This window comes from Nannospalax galili, unplaced genomic scaffold (assembly GCF_000622305.1).
Source record: "Nannospalax galili isolate Female #2095 unplaced genomic scaffold, S.galili_v1.0 scaffold1345, whole genome shotgun sequence".
Classification (NCBI taxonomy): domain Eukaryota; kingdom Metazoa; phylum Chordata; class Mammalia; order Rodentia; family Spalacidae; genus Nannospalax; species Nannospalax galili.
The window spans coordinates 108,677-118,428 of record NW_008353213.1 but is presented as its reverse complement, the minus strand read 5'-3'; the positions used below and the strand labels follow the sequence as shown (position 1 = coordinate 118,428).

Sequence of the window (9,752 nt, the reverse complement as noted above, 5' to 3'; positions counted from 1 at the left end):
AGAGATCTTAAACATGCAATGGGAGATGACTACACCAGGTCTTAGTTCCTGGACCCTATGACTATAGCAAAAAGACATTTCTTGCCAGACATCATTTTCAACAGAAAATCATCAATATTAAAAAAAAAATATTTCATTTCTCACTGTGTATGGTATGGATTTCTGTAACTTTATTCCACTACACAAAATTTCTACAATGAACTTATGTACAGTGTTATAATATTGAACCAGGAAGGAGTAGGGAAATGATTTAGTAAGACCTCACTGTTCAAGCATAAGTCCTTTGGTTTGAATCCCCAGCACCCACATCAAAAGTCAGATGCAGGCATGTTTGTGTCTATAAGCCCACAATTGTTCTTTCTTGTTTCCTATTTATAAGGTGTCCACTTTTATTAAAGTGTTCTGAAGTCCGTGTATAGGCAATCCCTGGCTGCCTGACACATTAACTGTCTGTTGTCCTCCCTTCTTGAACTGGGTGTGGACTGGGCCATCCTCTTTTGGGGAGCAGCTTTTGGGAAGGTAATGGATACTTGAAATAGCTTTTTTTTTTAAGTACAAATTCCTAGTCTCAGTAGAAAACTTGGGGATGCTTGCTCCAACTGAATGCTGTTGCTATTACCATTCCAGTTTTAAATACTCAGTCAAATGTACCTAAACAAGAGACTTTTCAAAAAAAAATTTTACTCCCTCTCACCCCACAATAATCACTTGCCAAGAGTTACTTGGTTATGGTCAGGACCTGCTGCTCCAGAAGATGAACTTGCACTGAGGGACTCCTGGCTAGAAATGCTTGAACAGATAAGACTAAACACATTTGGCAAAATAATTGAAATTTGGTTGGGGAGTTACCGGAGGTGGGAAGGGGAGTGGAGGGACGTCTAAATTTGATTAAGGATTAAGATGTATTACATGGAATTTACAAAATCTCAATAAAAACTTTTTTTGAAAAGAAATGGCCAATAAACGAAGTGTACAGTTTGGAAAAAATATAAGTAGTGGTTACCAGTCATCTCCACCCAAGAAAAACATTAAAACATAAAGACATACCACCATTTTCTCTCTCTGTCTCTCTCTGCACAACCTAAGTTTTGTCAAGAAACTGTAACAGCTCACTCAGTAACATTCCGCCTAGAAGCATGTGCAGTGGACGATGGCATGTTCAACTCATCAGGACTCATTATACTCCTCGCTTGCTGATCCACATCTGCTGGAAGGTGGTCACGGGGCCAGGTTGGAGCCACCAATCCACATCGAATACTTGCTCTCAGGAAGAGCAAGGATCTTGATCATGTGCTGGGAGCCAGAGCACTGATCTTTTCATCGGTCTTTCTGTGTTGCCAGGGTACGTGGTGGTGCAAGAGAACAGCATTGTGTTGGCATAAAAGTCCTTGAGGATGTCGACGTCATAATTCATGATGGAACTGAAGATAGTTCCATGGATACTGCAGGATTCCATGCCAGGAAGGAGGCTGGAAGAGAGTGAGTGCTTCAGGGCAGCATAAGTTACTCGCTGCTAAGGCCAATCCGGGAGCTCATAGCTGTTCTCCAGTGAGGAGAAAGAAGCAGCTGTGGCCTTCTCTTCCGTGAACTCCAGGGCTAGGTAGCACAAAGCCTTGATATCACGCACCATTTCCCACTCCACTGTGATGGTGAAGCTGTAGCCACACACTGTTGGGATCTTCATGAGGTAGTCTGTCATGTCTGGTTATGCCAATTGTAGGGCCAGAGTCATAAAGGGACAGCACCGTCTGGACAGTTATGCACATGACTGGGGTACTGAAGGTCTCAAAGAGGATCTGGGTTATTTTTTCACAATTGGCCTTGGGTTTCAGAGGGTCCTCAGTGAGCAGCACTGGGTGCATGTCAGAGGCCCCCAGAAGGTGTGCCAGATCGCCATGTCCTCCCAGTTAGTGACAATGCCATGCTCAGTGGGGACTTCATGGTCAGGATGTCTCTTTTGCGCTGGACCATTTCATCCACATAGAAATCCTTCTGACCCATGCCCACCATCACACCCTGGTGCCTCTGGCAGCCCAGGATTGAAGGAAGACAGACTGGGAAGCATCATCCCCCACAAAGAAGGCAGCTTTGCACATACTAGAGTCATTATTGGCAATGAACACTTCGATATCATCATCCATGGCAAACTGTGTGGAAGGTGTGGATCAGCAGAAGAACAGATGGGAGGGCCCTGTGCCCACAGGGTAGACTTGGACTCACACTAGTCATAGCACCATTATTTTTATAATTAAATATGTTTTATTGATTTTATATGTGTGAGTATATTACCTGCATGTGTGTAAGTGTAACTGTGTCATCACACTTTGCCCTAGGAGGTCAGAAGTGGGCTTCATATTCTCTGAAACTGTAGTTTACAGATGGTCCCCCTATGTGGGATACAGGTAATCCTGTGTAAGAGCAGCCAGTGCCCTTAATCACTGAGCCATCTCTCCAGCACCCCTCCCCCAGCACCATTCTTAAGGATACATAAATAGATGAGTGTTCTTCGTAAATGTACCCTGCACAGTATATCAATTAGCAAAGCTTTCAGATCACCCTTCATATCCTCAGGGCTGCATTTCACAGTGCAGAGATCCAGTCATCAGAAGATGGGTATAGTCTGTCCATGAATCAGTGAGTGCCAGGGCCAGATTTGAATGCAGGATTGTCTGAGTGTAAGTATGTTCATGTTCTTTCTATCCAGTGGTGACCCACTACTTGTAAAATGGGAGGCAGAAGAAAAAAGAATGCTACTGAATTCACAAATCCTTTCCCCTCTGCACTGTACCATATTTACCCTATATGAAATGGGAAGGGGGTAATGAAAATTTTCCCACATGACTTCTTTACCTTTCTATCACTCTGGATCTCTCAGTCCCTCTATAGTTTTGTATTATAAATCAATTTTTTTAAATCCTAATATGGAAATAAATGTGCAAACCATAATTAACAACTTCGCTCTCCACCAGCTTCTGGTACTGAAACTCTCAATACCAGACTGTCAAGAGACAAAAAGTTTAAACCAAGAGAATTTCATCTGTGAACTCAGATGCTAGCTGTGCTCATCATGAGTGTTCTATGTCTTAAGTTAAAATTGACAAGAAATGTTTAGATCATAGGACTAGCACTCATGGAGGAAACACCCTCCATTCCATTTCCTAAGTTCTCTACTGGTACTTCCAAAACTGATCATTTTTTAAATTGTTTTGAAAAGCATAGTTCTTGGATCCATGGCAATGTCACTGCCACCACATGTATGGAACAAGCTTCTAGAACTTTAGGTTATATTTACCTTGTCAGGTAAGAGTCAGGAAGCACAGCTGTGTACCATTACTATCTAAGAGTTAATAGATGTGTTTTAAACTCACTTCCCTTCCAAATGATAAATTTAGTTTCTGACTTCTAAATTTCATTTTTCTCTAGGCTCTGTGTGTGGGTTTCTCATTTTAATATATTTGAAGTGATAGATCATGGCAGGTATTCTGAGCTGGTGAGATAGATTCATTCTCTCTGTAAATGTCATCTGCCTTAGTTTAGACTCTGAGCAAGAACTAAATGTTTTTTGCTTAGTTTCAACAAGAAAACTGAAACCATTTCACTCTTTGGCTTTGCCCGTGTCAGCTCTACCTTTATGCAACCTTAGTTTTCAAAGTCTGATTCAACCTTTGTATTTTTTTTTCAAAGGAGTTGTGTTCCTGTCTTAGTTGGATATAAGAAATCACTTTATAGTGTCAAGAAAACAAACATTCTCATAATGTTTCTCCAACACTAAAGCCAAAAGGATCAACATTCTTCATGACATATAGGTTGGAAGCATATGCTTGTTTTGCCTTTAGTGATACAAGGTGGTCTCTTTTTTTCTTTTGATTAATAACCAAATTCCCCATTCCAGAAACTATTACTGTTTCATACTTGCGTTCATAGTCACTGACCTTTTTTCACAGAGTGAAAAAAAATCAATTTAAATCTACAAGCGAGTGTTTTTATATTGAAGCAAAATTTTTTGTTTCCATGAAAGGAAAAAATAAGATAGAGACAAAGAAACTATTGTAAACAATTGTTTTGTGATTCACAATTTCATGCTATTCACAGTTATGAGATTTAGTATTCAGTAGTTTGTGGTTTATCCTGAGCCATCTTGTGTATATATTTTATGGATATCCTTTGGCTTGCATTTGCTTTCTTTGTTTAATAATAAATGCAGCATAGAGTGTGTTTCAGTATAGAAGTTAATTTCAGGCCCAATCTTGTCAATCTCCATATCTGTTTATCTGCAAGTTTCTACAGGTTATATGGTGTTGCGTTCTGAATATGGTTTCCTGAAGAAAATTTTAATATTCTTTCCCTAAAAAATAGTTCTTATAACTTTGTACTAATTATCCATTATAGTTAATAATATCGGTAGAGACCCCTCCACTGATTCAAGTTATAACAGACACCACCAGGGAAGCAAAAGTGGGAGCTTGGGCTGTCCAGCTGCTTTTTCTGGTGGTGACTCCACCTGCAATTGTTCCTCAGAGCACAGTGGAGATTGTGCGGTCACTGAGGAATTTTTGATACAAGGGTCCAGAAAGGCTTCACTGTATCCTTCTTTCCTTCTCTTCAGATCCAGAGGCACAGACATAACAACAGACTGTAATGGGCATCAGCATCCCAACTCTGTGCTATCAGGACTGAATCTCAGTGACATTGAGCTAGCTATGTAGCTCATACTTTCAGTGGCAGAGAGTTCTTGTTTGTAAACCAGAAAGAATAGTACCCTCTATTTCTAATACCAATTTTCCTGACCAGTGGAGACATTTGTGTCATGTGCTGTGACTGCGGAAGTTTCTTGAGTGTAGTGTAACTAGCATTTAAGGAACTACTTAAACTATTAAAGTGAGGAGAATGTAGAGGACTTAATCCTGGATTTCTGCTATCCTTATAAAATGAAAACATTGGGTTTCAGAGACACTGTGGGAACACGACAGGGGCAAAGCTATTAAGGAGAAGGATTATTTAAAGCAAAGCTCCTGAATACAACATTGCTATTATTGTCCTGTCCTCAGTTGCTGGAATTTAAGCAAGACTTGCTGTCTTAGGACCAGAGGCAGTGATAGCCAAGTCAATATTTTCTTAGTCTTTGCTATTGTAGTCCTAGAAAATCAGAAACAATTGTTCAATCCTAAAATGAAATAAGAAGAAAACCTACTTTAAAAAAAATTCATTCTGTAAAGTAACTGCTGTACTATCTTCAAAACAAAATGATCTTAATACAAAGGAAAAGTTACTCAGTTGTTCTGGATGGGAGACTCCAGAGATCTTACAAGGAGCACAGGGTGAGAGCACAGGGTGAGTTTGGATCCATTTGGAACAAGAATCAGAAATACTGTCTTGTTTAAACAGATATGGGGACTGAAGGGAACACTGCATACACGAATGCATTCGATGTTCTCAGCTTGACTGTGGACAAACTTTTGATGTCTTGACTACCAGGTCATGACAAACTATCACTTAGATCTGTGAATAAAACAAACCCTTTTATCTTGCTTGCATCAGAGGTTTTTATTACAGCTGTAGGAAAAGAAAAAGGACAAGAATTTTGCAGAGAAGAGGTGCTGATCCTGTAATAAACATAATAATATAGTTCTGGGACCATCAGGAATGTTTTATGAATGGAATGCAGAAGAGTTCAGAACCTAATGGACCACTATGGTTAGAAGACAGTATTGCTGAGAAAAAGTCAGTGGAGATCTGGCTCAAGATTTCTGATAGGAGGACAAGGTTTCTATCAAGCACTGGGCTTTTGGCTATTCATACGACATTTTTGCAAGGAATGCAGCTTCATACTGCCTGTGTCCTAAGAATCTGAATGAAGCTTAAATTTTTAAAAAAGATGATTAACTTTTTTGATAGATTAAATTTAAAAATAGGAGAGTGTTAAGTCTTGTGCCAAGATGACAGCTGTGATTACTAAGGACTTCAGTATCACTAAGGAGAACCCTCCTCTGCTGCTCTGTAACAATAGGAAAGGTATCCAGATGGAAAATCCCACCCCTAGAGGCTCTGTCTTGTACAGATCTCAACTCATTCAAAGCAGGCAAGATTAAATTTATAGGTATATTTTATCCTTGAAAATAACTCCCTGTAAACATGTTTGCTAATGGTCAGCAGACAGATGTTGATAACGCTTTATTGCAAAAGGGCCAGGCTGCATCCTGAATTGGCAGCAGAGCTTGGTGGCATGAACCATGTGGTGCTGGTTTTGAATACATGGAGGAAGTAAGATAGAGGATGTCATAAAATGCTGAAGCCAGGCAATGTGTGGCAGCATCTGATTACCTGCATCTGTGAAATGAAGGAATGTTTTGAAATAGGTCTCTGGGGTGGGGTTGATTTTTCTGACTATAAGGAGGAAAAGATAAAGGTGTTCCTCTTAAACTTGATGAAATTACAACCTGCACTGGCCCTGTGGGGAAGGTATATAAACTTTAGAGGATTTCAGACTAAATAATTTCCTCAAGGCCTAGCAAAAAGATAAGTGTGGTCAAGCTTCTAATCTTCTCAGCAGACACCATAGCAAGCCTCTCATTTTGGAAGAGGAAACTGAAAATTTGCACTTACTTAGATTCATACCACATGGTACATTCTGTATAGGAAAACAGGTACACTTCTCATATAGATTTGTACTTATGGGCGAAATCTCAGAATGACAACTGACTCCTAAGATACGAATCTAGATCTCATGACATTTTTAATCTGAACAGAGGGTTGGATCACACTCGAGCATTTATGTACAATTTCGTCATTATTCCAGCTGAGACCGTTTCTATGGTAGTAGAATTTGACTAGGACTTAGACATTATTCTCTTTTATTTGACCTTATTTCTCTAGATATTTTCATTATTTGATCAAATTTATGTCCTCTATTAAAATGGACTTCATTTCTGATTCTGCTCATAAAAGCTGAATACACACTTCCAGAAGTTTACTCTGTCTTAAATGGCCTTTCTGGGACAGATTTACGTAGCATAGGCATTTTTCAAATATCAGACTTTTAAGAATGAGGATTGTAGTGGACATTCCATCTCAGTGTATGAGAAATCAAACAGAAATGTCTATGGACTGTATTTTAGTCATTTAGCCACTTGGGACAAGCTTAAATCCTTTGGATGCCATTTGTGCAATGACATACATTTATGTAATAAATACTGGAATACCTTCCTTGTCATTTATTGAGTTCCATGGTATTCATATTGTTCTGTTTTCATTTTTCCATGGCTGTAGAAGGAAACATTTGTATGAATATCTCTAGCAAAGGATAATCACAGTCACTTATATAAACTGGCTCCATTAAGAGGCATGGCATATCTTCAGTCACTGTCCCTTTGGATGTTAACAGGAATCCATAATTCCAAATCTGGTTCTATGATTGAGGGTTTGGAACTCAGATTTCCTACCTGCACTCCATGGTGTGCAGCCTGGTGGACAGCTTTCTACTTCCATCTGTAGGACACTCACTGGGGGCCTATACTGTGGAAAGCCTTTAAATACTGTCCTCTCATGTGAAGTCAGTCCTTCTGCTCAGCTCTCAGAGAAGATCCAAGGTAGGTGATATGAAAATGATGAGGATGCTGGAAGGAGTGTGAAGGAGTGTGAAGGAGTTCTCATATGTTTCTAACCTTAGGAGTAGTTTTCAGATTACCAGTTTCCAGACAAAATACACTATGAGAGATTAGAAATATCCAAAGTTTCTTTCTCTTTCTCCATAATGGCCATCTTAACAAAAGCAACTTAGAGTTTCAATGCAATGTCAATACAATTCTCTTGGTATTCGTCACTGATATAGAAAAGGACATCCTAAAATTCATATGGAAGCAGTAAAAACCCTTGATAACCAAAGCAATCCTCAGTGTGGTGGGGTGGGTAAGTGTGCCCATAGGCTCCAAGAATTTGGACATTTTCTTCCCATTTGGTGACACTGAATTGGAAGGTTTTTAGAGGTGTGACCTTGCTGGAAGAAGCTCATCACGTCCCTGGGAGTAGACTTTGAAAGTTCTTAAGCCTTGCCCATTTTCCTGATTTCCTATCTCTCTCTGTTTTCTGTGCCTGGATAAAGATGTGGTTGTTTGGCTTCCTGCTCTGTCTATATTTGCAACCATGACTCCTAGCAATTATGGACTCCTGACCCTCTGTAACTGTAATTCAAATAAACCTTCCTTCTTTAAGCTGCCTTGGTGTCTTATCACAGCAATGGAAAGGTAACCAATTTAAAAGATCAATGTTGGACAGACTATCACACCACATTTCAAACAATATTACAGAATTAGACTAACAAAAGCAACATGCTACTGGAATAAAACACATATGTAAATCAATAGAAAACACAAACAGAAGACCCAAACAGGAATGCATATTATTATAGCCACTTGCTAGTTACAAAGTTTTAACAAATACACACTGGATATAAGAGAGTATCTTCAACAAACAATGCTGAGAAAAGTGGATGTCTACATGTAGAACTACAAAATTGTACCTATGTCTATCACCCTGCACAAATGGATCAATGTCAAATCTGCAACACTGAAATTGATAGAAATAGTTTAGGCATTATCCTGCGAACTATAGGTGCAGGAAAGCAATTCCTGAAACAGATTTCCTTCATTCAGAAATTAAGACCAGCAAATGACAAATGGGATTTCATTAATCTAAAGTTTTTCAGAGAAGAAGAAATAATCACATGAAGAGAGATTCCCCAGAGTGGGAAATAATCATTGTGAGCTATAAATCTGACAAAGCATCAACATTCAGAATTGTATATTCAGAACTCAAAAACTAAGATTTAAGAATACAAATGATCAAATTATAAATTGGCTCTGAGATCTGAATGGAGAGCTCTTAAAGAAAAAATGAAAATGACTAAGAAATAGCTTTTAAAAAACAATACAAGGGGACTGGAGAGATGGCTCAGCGGTTAAGAGCACTGACTGTTCTTGCAGAGGACCTGGATTCGAATCCCAGTACCTACATGGTGGCTATGAACTGTCCTTAATTCCAGTTCCAGGGGAATCTGAAGCAATCTTCTGACCTTCCTGGCATTGCACGACACGGGTGCACTAACATGCATGCAGGCAATACACTCATACACATAAAATAAAAATAATACAAAAAAACAATAAGAAGAGAATGACAGCTGTTAAAACAAGAAGATAAATAGTTTTTAAAACAATAAGAGATCAAGAGCTTCAACAGACTCATAATAAATAAGGAAGTCAAAACAAAAATACAAAGCCTCACAACTAAAAATGCCAGTCCCAGATGGATTGATTAGAATTTTATCAGGCTTTCAGAGAAGATCTGCAATCATTACTACTTAAAGTATTCAAAAAGATAGAAATGGAGGAAAATTATCTCATTCTACAAAACCAGTATTACTTTAATACACAAACAAGTTGAAGATATAACAAAAGGAAAAATGTAGGTCCATATATTTAATGAACATAAATGAAAAATTTCCCAACAAAATATTCACAAAGAACATAGAGACACAAAGCAAAAAGACCATTCACCACGATAAAGTAGGCTTTATTCCAGAGATGCAAGGGTAGTTCAATATACATAAGTCAATAAACATATAATTGAACCTAAAGACAGAAATTACATGATCATCTCATTAGACACAGGGAAAGCCTTTCACAAAATGTAACATGCATTCATGATAAAAGCCCTAGATATAATTAGATGGGAGGGGACACACTTCAATATAATGAAAA

At 38.7% G+C, this 9,752-nt stretch overlaps 1 pseudogene; it reads right to left on the bottom strand.

Annotated features, from left to right (window-relative positions):
• Nucleotides 1–1,167: 1,167 nt before the first annotated feature.
• LOC103747912 lies at nt 1,168–2,141 on the bottom strand (annotated as a pseudogene).
• Between the last annotated feature and the right edge of the window lie 7,611 nt (nt 2,142–9,752).